We start from the raw sequence: 12,021 nt of genomic DNA on the forward strand, positions 1-12,021 counted from the left end.
ATGATGGAAGAGGGCCTGTCTTCTAACTGCTCTGTCAGCATGGGATTTAGTCATGTTAAAGCTGTTTTTACCAATTTGATGGGCAAAGGGAGATATTTTAAAGCTTTTTAAAAATATATATATTTCTTGATCTAATGGATCTTTCTAGCCCCCTGATTACGAGGCTTCTTTCTATTTGTTTTTTCAACGTCAGCCCTTTGCCTTTCACAGCTATAAAAAAAACCAATGCGAAACAGTCGGCTGAGTGTTTTGCATTGGAAAAAACACCTTGGAAACCTTGCACAGAATTATGTGGCATTTTCCCTCAAAAAATGTGGATATGGTTTTTTAATCGGGGTAATTTGCTTTTCCTGTGATGGATAGGTCAATACGGAAGGGTCTCTTGAATTCATTAATAAAGCTTTTGAATGCATCTTCAGCATCTTTTAAAATTTGTTGTACTTATAAGAAAAGAAACCGTTTTGGATCATGTTTTCACAGTTCATGTCAGATAAAATGGCTACATGTGATGTATGTGTGCATATATTACATATGTACCTATGTACAGACATACTTATGTATTTAAAAAACTTATCTCCTTAGTATCAATCGTAAATCAGCAGAGCAGTAAGGGCTAGACAGGGGGCGTTAAGTGACTTGCCCAGGGTCACAGAGCTAGGAAGTGTCCAAGAACAGAGTTGAACCCAGGTCCTCCCAACACCAGGCCTGGCTCTCTATCCACCGAGCCCCCTTGCTGTTCCATATATAAGTATTTTGATGATAGCTAGCATAGCACCGGCTGTCATTTTAGTCAATTCCTGTCATTTTGATGTTTCGCCTTGCCCTTTCACCTGGAAAAACTGACAAGTGTACGCTTCCTTCCGGGAAGGAGCCTTATCAGATTAGGAGGAAAGCCTGGGCGCACGCTGCCCGGAAGATCTTTTGCTATTCGGGGCCAGACTTTGTGATCACATTCAGAGGCTGCCTGCCCATCTGAAAGGTATCAGTGCCGTAAGCCTTCCCTCAGCTAATATTGGACAGGGTTTCATCTCAGAAATGTCAATAGGACTCGGAAAACAGTAAAGGGCAGAATCTGTTCCGAAGCGTCTCTCAGATTTTATCTCTGTTCTTTACATCCAGATTTTAAAGAGGTTAATATAAGGGGAAGCGAGGTGGCACAATGGCTAGAAAGCCAGGCCTGGAGTCAGGAGGTCCTGGGTTCAAATTTGGCCGCAGACACTTCCTAACTGTGTGACCCTGAGCAAGTCTCTTAACCCTGTTTGCTTAGCCTTTGCCCTTCTGTTTTAGAGATGTTACTAAAAGAGAAAGTAAGAGTTTTAAAGGGGGAAAATGAGTTAATATAGTAGTATGGGCAGACCACTGGGTTTGAAGTTAGAAGATTTGATGCAATTTAATTCAATTAGTAAACATTTATTAAGTACCCTCTATGTGCCAGGCTCTGTGCTATGCCCTGGGGTCACAAATAAGAAAAAGAAAGGTAGTTTCTACCCTACAGGAGTTTAGAGTTAAATGGGAAGGCAATACACAACAAGAATGGATAGAGAGCCGGGCCTGGAGTCAGGAGGGTCCTGGGTTCAAATGTAACCCTCTGAAGAAAGAGGTACCAGGGCCTGAAGGTTGGGGCATAAGAGGCATAATGCTTCTTCTAGTCAAACCTGAGCAGAGCTGCTTTTGGAAAATGGAGTCCTCTGCAAAGTCCTGAGGAAGACTCTGGCAGGAGGTGAATGCCCCTCCCAGTCTGAGGGGAGAGGCAGCTGATTAAAGAGAAAGATTTGAGTCCTGCTTCTGCCTTCTTAACTCTGTGGCCAGGAGCATGGCTTCCAACCTCTCTGAACCTCAGTTTTTTCATCTGGAAAATGAGGACAATCCTTGACTATCATGGTGATAACCAAGTGAGACAGGATGGGAAAGTACTGCCTAACCCAAATAGCAATAAAGAAGTCTCACATCAGCATCTTAGGTTTATAGCTGGTTCTTCACTTCCGTTTCTTATCTCTAGGAGCACTGTTTATCCCATAGTCTCTTTATGTTATCGTTACCCCAGGCCATAGTATGGCCACACTGTAGGCTGAGCCCAGCACTCAGAGCAAGGTAGCTCTCTGACGATGGGGCTTCTGCATTCTGTACCAAAAGTATTTTTTCTGCTTAAAAAAATTTTTTTTCAATGAACAAAAATCCATTTTCTTTCTTTTTTACTCTTCTTTCTGCTTTATTAAAAAAAAAAACATTTATTTTTAACTTTCTTTTCTTTTTAAATTTGAGTCCAGATCCTCTCTCTTCTCCTTACTCCTCCGTTGCCCATTGAGAAGGCAAATTGCAATATACACGTGAAATCATCCAAAACATATTTCTATAGTATCCATTTTGCAAAAAAAAAAAAAAGATGAACCTCAGAGCTTTGCATCAGTTCATATAGATCTTGCCATGTTTTTTCTGAAACCCTCCTCTCATTGTGTCACGTGGGACACTTATACGCAACTCGTTCAGCCATTCCCTAATGGATGCCCGACTCCTCAATGGCTAATTCTTTGCCACCACAAAAAGAGTTGCTATAAATACTTTTGTACATATCGGTCTTTGTCCTTTTTCTTTGATCTCTTTGGGCTACACACCTAGCTGTGGCATTGCTGAATCAAAGCACATGCACAGTATGGGCCTAGTTCCAGATTGTTACGCAGAGGGATTGGACTACTTTACTACTCACCCAACCGTTCATTAATGTTCTTATTTTCCCTAATGTCCCCCCCAGCATTTGTCATTTCTGATCGGTGTGAGGGGGTACCTGAGAGTTGTTTTAACTTGCCTTTCTCTAATCAGAAGTGATTTGAATGCGGGTAAAGCGTTCATCCGTGTCCTAGCCTCAGACTTTCTCCATGGCCAGTAAAACAGGACTTTATTGTGGGTCTGGAGGCAACATACTCTATGAGCTCTTCTCCTTTAGGGAGTAGATGTGTGCTCTTCTCCTTGGAGGAGTGTTGTGCTCCCTCCCTAAGGGAGGTGCTTTATAGACAACTCTAAGGCCGATGGGTCTGGGCGCTCTCACTAATCAAGGCAAATGACCCTCACCAGGGCCTTCAGTCATTGGTTATTCCCATAGGCCCTGCGCTCCCTCATCAGTTTAGACCATTTTTCCATAGGGGTATAGATAGCCTTGATTTCTTCTGAAAACTGCTTGTTTATATCCTTTGACCATGTGTCAATTTAAGAATGAATGGGTCTTATTTTTATAAATTTGCCTCAGTTCCCCATATATTTGAGAGATGAGGCCTTTATGAGAGAAACTTGGTGTAATATTTTTTATATTGCTTCATTGTATATGGTACTTTTTAGCAAAATGTAGTTTTCCTGATTATCTCTTTCAATTCGGTCCAATTTTACTTTTATTTTATCTGAGATCATGATTGGTACCTTGCCATCTTCACTTGAACTATAGTGTAGCAGACTCAGCTCCAGCCCTTCATTTCAATTCTGTGTGTCTTCTCTGTCCCATACATGCCTGACTTCTCTGGGCTAGCTCATCCCATTCACGTTCATAGTTGATAATCACTAACTGCATTTCTCTCCTCCAAGTGCTGTCTGTATCTCTCTCTCTCTCTCTTTTGTCTCTCCCCATAAATGATTGTTTTGCTTTTAAAGGAGTTCTTCAATAAATTTTTATGCTTTTACCAGAATTTTATAATTCTGTTTTTTATTTTGGGCTTCTTTCAACAAGCTGTTGACTTTTTCCTCCCATAATTGTCTTTTACTGATCTCATTTCTCTTCCTAATTTTTCCTCCACCAATCTTATCTCTTTCTTTCACTCTGTAAAAATGAAAATTAATATACAACTTCAAATATTATATTTTATAAGATTTATTAGTAATCACTAGAAGTAACAAAATAAGGCCATGGCTAATCTACCAGCTCAAACAGCCCACTCCACCAATGTCTTGACCCAGAAGGAAAGAGGGCTAAACATGGAAGTCCACCCAATTTGTCTTCTGTCTATGTCAGCATGTAACGACAGGAAGTGAGAGGGCTCCTGGGTAATGTAGTTCAAAGGTACAAGATTTCCAGTTCTACACTGCCGCCCCTCCTTACCCCCCCAGATCCCTTGGAAGACTAATCTCTCCAGTGGATCTTGTAAACATAATCGACTTTTAAATTACACTAATTTGGGGGTAAAAGGAAAGAGAACAAAACTGATGATTTCTAGGCACATTGACAAAAAGCCAATTGGGGGCAGTCCCCTTGGCATAAGAGTATACATACGATACAAATGTATTCAACCCCCCACAGTTCAAGTCACCACATCCCAAAGTTCACTGTGGGTCTTCTGGTACCAGTCTGTGGTTTCTGAAGGCATCTTCCTAGCACCTTCTCCAAACAGTTCACTTTCTGGATTTGGGGAGGTAGCACGTTTCTTATCCTAAAATCACTCTCAAAAGAATTTAAACTTTGCATTATAGGATAATTACACAACTCTTCCAGGAATTCTTTTTGGCCTTTTGTCGAAATGACATTTTTCTTTGAGCTTTCTCTCGCTCTCTTTTTTAAGTTTTATTTTTATTGTCATGCAAAAACATGCTTCCATATTGGTCTTTGTTAGAGCAAACTCATACATATCCAGAATCCCAAAATAAAACCATAAGTACACTGATGTGAAAGATGACTCCATCAGTTCTTTCTCTGGCGGTGAATAGCATTCCCTGTCATAAATCTTTCAGGTTTATCCCAGATCATTGCATTGCTGACAGTAGCCAAGTTTTCATAGATAATCATCATATAGTATTGCTGTTAATGGTGTACAATGGTCTCCCAGTTCTGCGTATTTCACTCTGTATCACTTCCTGCAAATCTTTGCAGCTTTTTCTGAAGTCATCTTACTTATCATTTCTCATAGCACAATAATATTCCATCACTAACATGTACAACAATTTTTTTCAGCCATTTCCCAAATGTTTTTGCCACTGTAAAAAGTTTTGCTATAAATATTTTTGTACAAGTAGGTCCTTTCCCCTTTCTTATTATCTTTTTTAGGATGCAGACCCAATAGTTTGAGCCTTCTCTGTTAGCTGTTTTTACATTAGTGTCTTCTAATAAATATATGTTTTGGTCTTCTCTGCCATTGTAATAGTTTTTTATGATCAAGTTCTAGTTGTTCATTTTCCCAGCCTGTTTCTCTCTGTGAACAAGTCTCCTATTTGCATGCAGTCACAAGTACTAGCATTCCTCTTGGCCCTGGAACTTTGACCAGGACCTCAGCTCCTTTGTGACCAATCATAATCACTCCTCTCTGCAGTGGAACTGTGAGCTGGAATTGCTTGTGGGCAATAGAGTTGCCAATCACACCTACTACACTCAGTGCCAGCAAGGGTCTCCTGTAATCTGACCATTTGTCCTACCTCCTTACCATTGTCTCTGGATTGAGAGCTCCTGAAGCTGTTGCTGCTGCTGCTGCTCTGACTGCTGCTAGTAGGGCTGTGCCTCCAAGGCCCACTGCTGGTGTTCCTGCTGTGATCCAGGCCTGCACCCACTTTGGTGTCACAGACCTCCCCTGCAGACTTCCTAAGTTGTTTTAGGCTGGAAAAATGTCTCCTTCTGACCTTTTGTTGGCTCTGCCACTCCAAAATTTGACAATGTAGTATTTTAAAGTTATTTAGAGGGGTATGTTGGGAGAATTCATCTGGGTCCTGGCTTGGGTTTCCACCTTGGCTCTGCCTCCATAGTCTTCCCCTTGTTTTAAAAAGAAAAATTAAAATTAAAAAGCCTAGTCATGAATACATATAGAACAAGTTCTCTCTTTGGCTGTGTCCAAGAATGTCTGACTCTTTCTGTGCCCTGAGTCCACTGCCTCCCTGACAGAAATGAGAACTCTAGAATCAGGCTGTAGCTTATATTCATACACTGCCACTACAACGTGGGCCAAGCAGGCCTCCTTTGACTTAGTTTGCCTATTCTTGTTTTTTTCTGGTTCTATTATTCTAAGTTTTAGCTTTCTGGAGTTCTTAGATGTTTTGGATCCTACCACATTTCTTTTATCTATGGAAGGCACCCTCCTCCCCCAAAGGATCTTGGAAGCAGCTGCTATACCCATTTGCTCTCCTAAGTCCCCTCAGCTACTTCCTGACTCCTGCCAAGTTTTGCTCTTTCTACAGGAACTCTGGGTGTAAAGATGAGATGAGAGAGAAAAATAACTCATGATGCCTCCTTGGAGCGCCTTGTTGCTTCTGCATCTGAGAGGCACTCAAACCAAGAGCTCATGATTTTTTGTCCCTTCAATCCACAGTCTAATCTATCCACACGTAGCCTCCTCTCATGTCATATTACCCCAAGACAGCAGCATGTATCTGTTTCTCCTAACATTAATGGCTTCCGTCATTCCTTCTTTTACTCTACCTGTGAGTTCTGTGAATCGTTTTGCCAGACTAATTCATATTTGTATCTGCTTGGCAGGGGCCCAAACACCATGGTCATGCCCATTGTCAGTGGGAGTGCCCACTGCAACCCCCTGCTTGTTATACACTACTATCTGTGGCCTAGTTTTTGCACATAACCAAATGACCCAGAATAGAATGGGGAAAGCACTCGCTCGCTGACATAGCAGCATAGGGCTATCATCACCTAGTCATTATCCTCATCACTTTCATCACTAGTAAGTGCATTGTTGGTTTTTAACTTTGATTTTTTTCCAGTGACCAGTGACACTGTGGACACAATGACATTGTGTGTGTGGCCCTCACCCCCCTGGGATGGAACACAACCTAATATCTCCAATGCTAGAAAAAGCATTAGTCTCGCTACTGCCAGGTGTTCACAGAATAAATGACTGTTGCCAACTCAGTGTTGGTTAATCATTGTGCAAGCCATTGAAATAATCATGCTCAGATTAATTTATTTTGTTAATGGAGATTGGCTTTTAGTTGGGAACCCTGTTGTCCTGTTTTTGTACTCCTCATTCATTTATCCCAGGGATCAACCATTAGAACATCTGAAAAGTAAAATTCTATAAACGTTTTGAGAGCCTGTGACATCGGTGTTAAATATAGCTGTATGGGATATTATGATAATTTTCAGATTGTACTTTTTAATTAAAATGATTTCATTCTGTCTTTTGGATTACAATAATAAGGGAAGACAGGCAAATGAATAGCTTCTTCCTCCTGAATAGCACCAAGGCAATTGCTAGGCAGAGATGAAATCAGGGAGGCTCAGCTTATTCCCCTCAGACCTTCTCTTCCTTCTTCTGGCAGCCAGACCTCTCACCGCCCCCAAACAGAGTTATCTCTTTATTTTTTAGGAAGCCTACCTCCTTGAGTTAAACGTCTCCAAGGATTATTTCCCTCTGTGTTCCTCTGTTCTCTTACCATCTGCTTTAAGGGTTTCATTGTTTATGCTATGCTAGTCCTAGAATTTATTCATAAATAAATCCTACCTTGGATGTAATGACAGTCTCTGGTAGTCATCCTTAGGAATGACCTTTTCGGACAGGAAGTTTTCTCATGAGGCCATTGTCTTAGATATATGGGCACCTTTTTTTCTTCTACCAGTACTAGGGAAGTGACTGATTGTAAAATAATCACCACCCTTGGATTTTACCGTTCACAATCCAAGTAGTTGTGATGAAATAGTTCTCATTTTGTATCAGGCGCCTTCAAGATAAATACCTTCCATTGTTAGTAGTAAGTATCCATTTAGGCTGGCATTCTGTAACCTTTCCATTAAAAAATAAAAATATTGTTGAGTTAAAGTAGTTAGGTTGTTACCCAAATGGATGAGGTTTGTGATATAAGGATAAGGTAGACTAATGGTTTTTAAAGTAATGATGTACCATTTCTTTGTGTCTTCAGCAAATAGTTAGAAAAATTATTTTGCTCAGTAGGAAAGTATTCCTGGGTCTTACAAGAGTTCTACCTCTAAATTAGGCTTGTCAATAGAATCAAGTCATTAGTTTGCAGATTTTTTTCACTTGCTTAGAAGATTTGGCATTTCTACATTCATAGTGAGTGACATTCCCTTCTAAATCTTCTAAATCTCTCCATGTTCTTAGGCAAAGGGAATTCAAGCATCTATCTGTGAACTTTTTTATGAGTTCAAGTAATCAACACCAATCATCAATCTTATTCTCCCGGTAGCTTATATGAGAACAGGTGATCTTGTCAGGAGGAATTTAGAAGGGATGACTAGGGATGATCTAATCCCAAGCCAGAGACCTGAAGACCTTAGAACACCAGTAGTGTTTTCATCATTTTTACTGGTCAAAGCTTCTAAAGATGAAGATTAATTTGCTTAATAATGTTATCTGAGAATGAGATATGAATTTGTGAATAATGGCTTAAGATATAGCAATGAGGGACCCTTAGTTAGGGATGGGATGCATTGAAATAGTACTGGTAAAAAATGATTTTCTTGGAAACTTGAAAATTTGATATAGAAGAAGAGTGAGAAAATTATCCATCTGCCCACCAAGTTAGATATTCTAGAAAGCAGTAGAATGTGACATTATAAAAATGTAGTGGAAAATGTCAATAATTCATGGGAGTCAGTGATGAATAAGAGGGAAAGTTATCATACCTCAGATATTTCTATGCAAAGGTTTGGGTATATTCAGAAACTCAAATGGATTTGTGATCTCATCAATTTTCAAGTTCCCTTCAATGAGGCTGATCTCAGATAATCTATCTATTCCTGCTCATCCTTTCCATCTCATGGCCATATCTTCCCCTAAATTTGTCCCAGGGAATCCTTGGGCTGGGAGACCTTTCTGGCTTTTTTTCTGATATTGCAAAGATAAGAATGTAGCACTCTGCCTTGGTGACCCCTCATTCTTGCCATGTGACCAGCTCATTGTTTTTTCCTTTCTTGAAATTCCTTGGTTTTGTCTTTCTTCTTCTTTTTTTTTTTAAACGCTTACCTTCCGTCTTGGAGTCAATACTGTGTATTGGCTCCAAGGCAGAAGAGTGGTAAGGGCTAGGCAATGGGGGTCAAGTGACTTGCCCAGGGTCACACAGCTAGGAAGTGGCTGAGGTCAGATTTGAACCTAGGACCTCCTGTCTCTAGGCCTGATTCTCAATCCACTGAGCTACCCAGCTGCCCCCTGTCTTTATTCTTCTTTAGAGTTCCTCATGAGTTGTTTATCCTAATCTTTTCATGGATGTTTCTATTGCCCACTTAGTCATATTGGTTGTTAATTTTCAGGATGCAGTTATATTCCATGTCTTCCTTGAAGTTGTTGATGTAATATGGTAAATTTGCTTTAAAAAATCCCTTAGCCTCACTGACCTTTTGTGGAATGGGACTTATGACTTATTAGGTATGCTGTGGAGAGCATTCTTGTTTATGTACAAGTTGGATTAGATGCGATCCTCTGAGGTGAGATCCCTTCCCACCATGATATTCTTTGAGTACCATAAACTCATAGAAGGGTGGGACTTATTTAATAGGTACAGAATATATTCAAAGGGGCAGTTATTTTAAGAACTTATGGAGGGGCAGCTCAGTGACTCAGTGGATTGAGACAGGCCTCGAAACAGAAGGTCCTGGGTTCAAATGTGGCCCCGGACATTTCCTAACTATGTGACCTTGGACAAGTCACTTAACCTCAATTGCCTTGCCCTTACCGTTCTTCTGCCTTGGAACTGATTAATAATTGATTCTGAGACAAAAGATAAGGGTTAAAAAAAAAGAACTTATGGAATATCAAGAAGTCCATGAAGTGAACTAGGAGAATCATGGCAGAAAGTATAATAGGAAGTTGGGTCAAAGGAAGGAAAAAAAAAGTCATATTATGGTAGGAGGGAATACTATAGGCCAGCTTTGGGAACCTTTTAGAGATCACATGCCCAAATTGCACCTTCAAGCCACTTGTGAGCCCCCTGCATTACTCCAGAGAGTAGAGGGAGGAAGTACTCTCATTGGCCTACTGGGCAGAGGAATGGGGCATGCAAAAAATGTCCTCAGGGTGAATGGAGTAGCCCCTTCCGGCATACTGGGGCATGTGTGCCATGCCTTTGCCAACACAGTATTAGGTAGAAGGAGGACATGGATCGTGAGTTGAGCAACAAGATCACAAACCCAATACTGATGGTATGTATAATTGGTAGTGGTAAACTTCAACCATATGGACATTTGCTGGAGTTCTTGTAATTGTTCTAAAAAAGAGATAGATTGCAGATATTTGGAATCAAATGGCACTTCCCATAAGCCAACATTCATGCTTTGAGAACAGATCATGCCAAACTAGCCATATTTTCCTTTTTGGGCAAGTTCATTAGATTAGTAAATTATGGAAACCCTATACCAATTTGTGATTTTGGTGACTTTAGTATTCATGCCACAAACAAAGATTGCAGCCTCTCACTGTCTTTTTTCAGTAGATGGGCAAGACCAAGGAAGTATCACAAATAAACAACACTTGCTACCATTACGTGGAGGAGTCAACATGGCGATGTGCCCATTCCTAGTTCATAAGCCCATGCAGGGAGGAGCTGTATCTTGTTCATTTCCATATCTTTGGGACCTTGCATAATGAGCATCATGTTAATAGGAGCTTAGTAACTGTTTGCTGAGTTGAAATGAGTTGGCCCATCACTGTTTGTCTAAGGAGCTTCTTTAACAGCACCAAGTCTTGGACATGACTGATGTCTTAGTTGCATTGATTTTTGTCTCTGGGGCTTCTCAGCATTGCTAGGATATCTGCAGGGGCAGGTGTGCCTTAGTGGTCAATCAACCAATAAAATAATTCAATCAGCAAATGTTTATTAAGCTTCTACTACGTGCTAGGCACAGTGCTAAGTGCTAGAAATGCAAAAAGAAGCAAAATAGAGTCCATGCCATCAAGGATCTTATAATTTAATGGAGAAGACAACAGAAACATAGAAATTGCATATAAATATATACATAGCAAACTATATACAGGATAAATAGGAAATAATTAACAGAGGGAAGACACTAGAATTAAGGTTGGGGGGTTGGGGAAGCCTCCCTCTAGAAGGTAGTATTTCAGTTGAAATTCAGTTCCCTTAGTCTAAAGGAAGCCAGGGTGAGGTAGGAGACAGAAACTGTAACTCCTGAGCCTAAACTCTGGCCCAGTTTCTTTTGTATCATCACACATATGGGCATTACAATTTAGGGTGGACATTAAAAAGTTGGAGAGTGTCCAAGGGAGTATGAGAATGGGAAAGGACCTCAAGACCGTGCATGGGTTGAAGGATCTAGGCATGGAGAAAAGAAGACTCAGGTTGGGGGACATCAAGGGGGATATGATTTCTGGCTTTAAGGGTTCAAAGAGCTATTTTGTGAAGCAGAGATTACACTCGTTCTGTTTGCTCGCAGAGCACAACCAAGAATCCTTGTTGGGAGTGATAAAGAGGCCAATTTAGGTGTGAGGTCAGAAAAAGCTTTCTAACAGTGAGAGCTCTCCAAAAGTGGAATGGTTTGCCTCAAGAGTTAGTGGGTTTGGGGGAAGCTAGGTAACACAGTAGATAGAATTCCAGGCTTGGAGTTGAGAGGGCCTGGATTCAAATTTGGTGTCAGACACTTCCCAGCTGTGTGACCTTGGGTAAGTCACTTACCCCAATCACTAGCCCTTCTGTCTTAGAACTATACTTAGTATTGATTCTAAGACAGAATATAAAGTTTTGTTTGTTAGGTTTTTTTTTTTTAAGGGGATTAATAGATTCCCTTGACTTTGGAGTCTTCAGACAGATTTTAGAAGACCATTTCTTAGTTATGGTGGAGTGATGATTCCTTTGGCATTGGATTCCATGGCTGCTGAGGTCCTTTCCAGCTTTTAAAATCTAGGCTTCCTTGAAGTGAAACCCTAGTTTTCATCTTATTGCCTTTGGAAACTAGGAATTAATCTCTTCCTTCCTCTACTCGCCAACCCTTTAAGTTTCCAAACAAAACCCCTGTCTCTTGGGTGTTGAATTCTGCCATTATAATATAAGCTTCTTGAGATCAGGGCCCATCTTCACTTTTCTTTTTCAAGGCTTAACTCAGTACTTGGTACAGAGCAAACACTTAAAAATGTTTTTTCAATT

At 40.5% G+C, this 12,021-nt stretch overlaps 1 protein-coding gene across 1 annotated transcript in view; it reads left to right on the top strand.

Moving 5' to 3' along the window:
• Positions 1 to 12,021, top strand: part of LOC100010958 (S-adenosyl-L-methionine-dependent tRNA 4-demethylwyosine synthase TYW1) — a 252,040-nt gene that overhangs the window by 118,711 nt on the left and 121,308 nt on the right. The window lies entirely within an intron of this gene.

This window comes from Monodelphis domestica, chromosome 2 (assembly GCF_027887165.1).
Source record: "Monodelphis domestica isolate mMonDom1 chromosome 2, mMonDom1.pri, whole genome shotgun sequence".
Taxonomy (NCBI): domain Eukaryota; kingdom Metazoa; phylum Chordata; class Mammalia; order Didelphimorphia; family Didelphidae; genus Monodelphis; species Monodelphis domestica.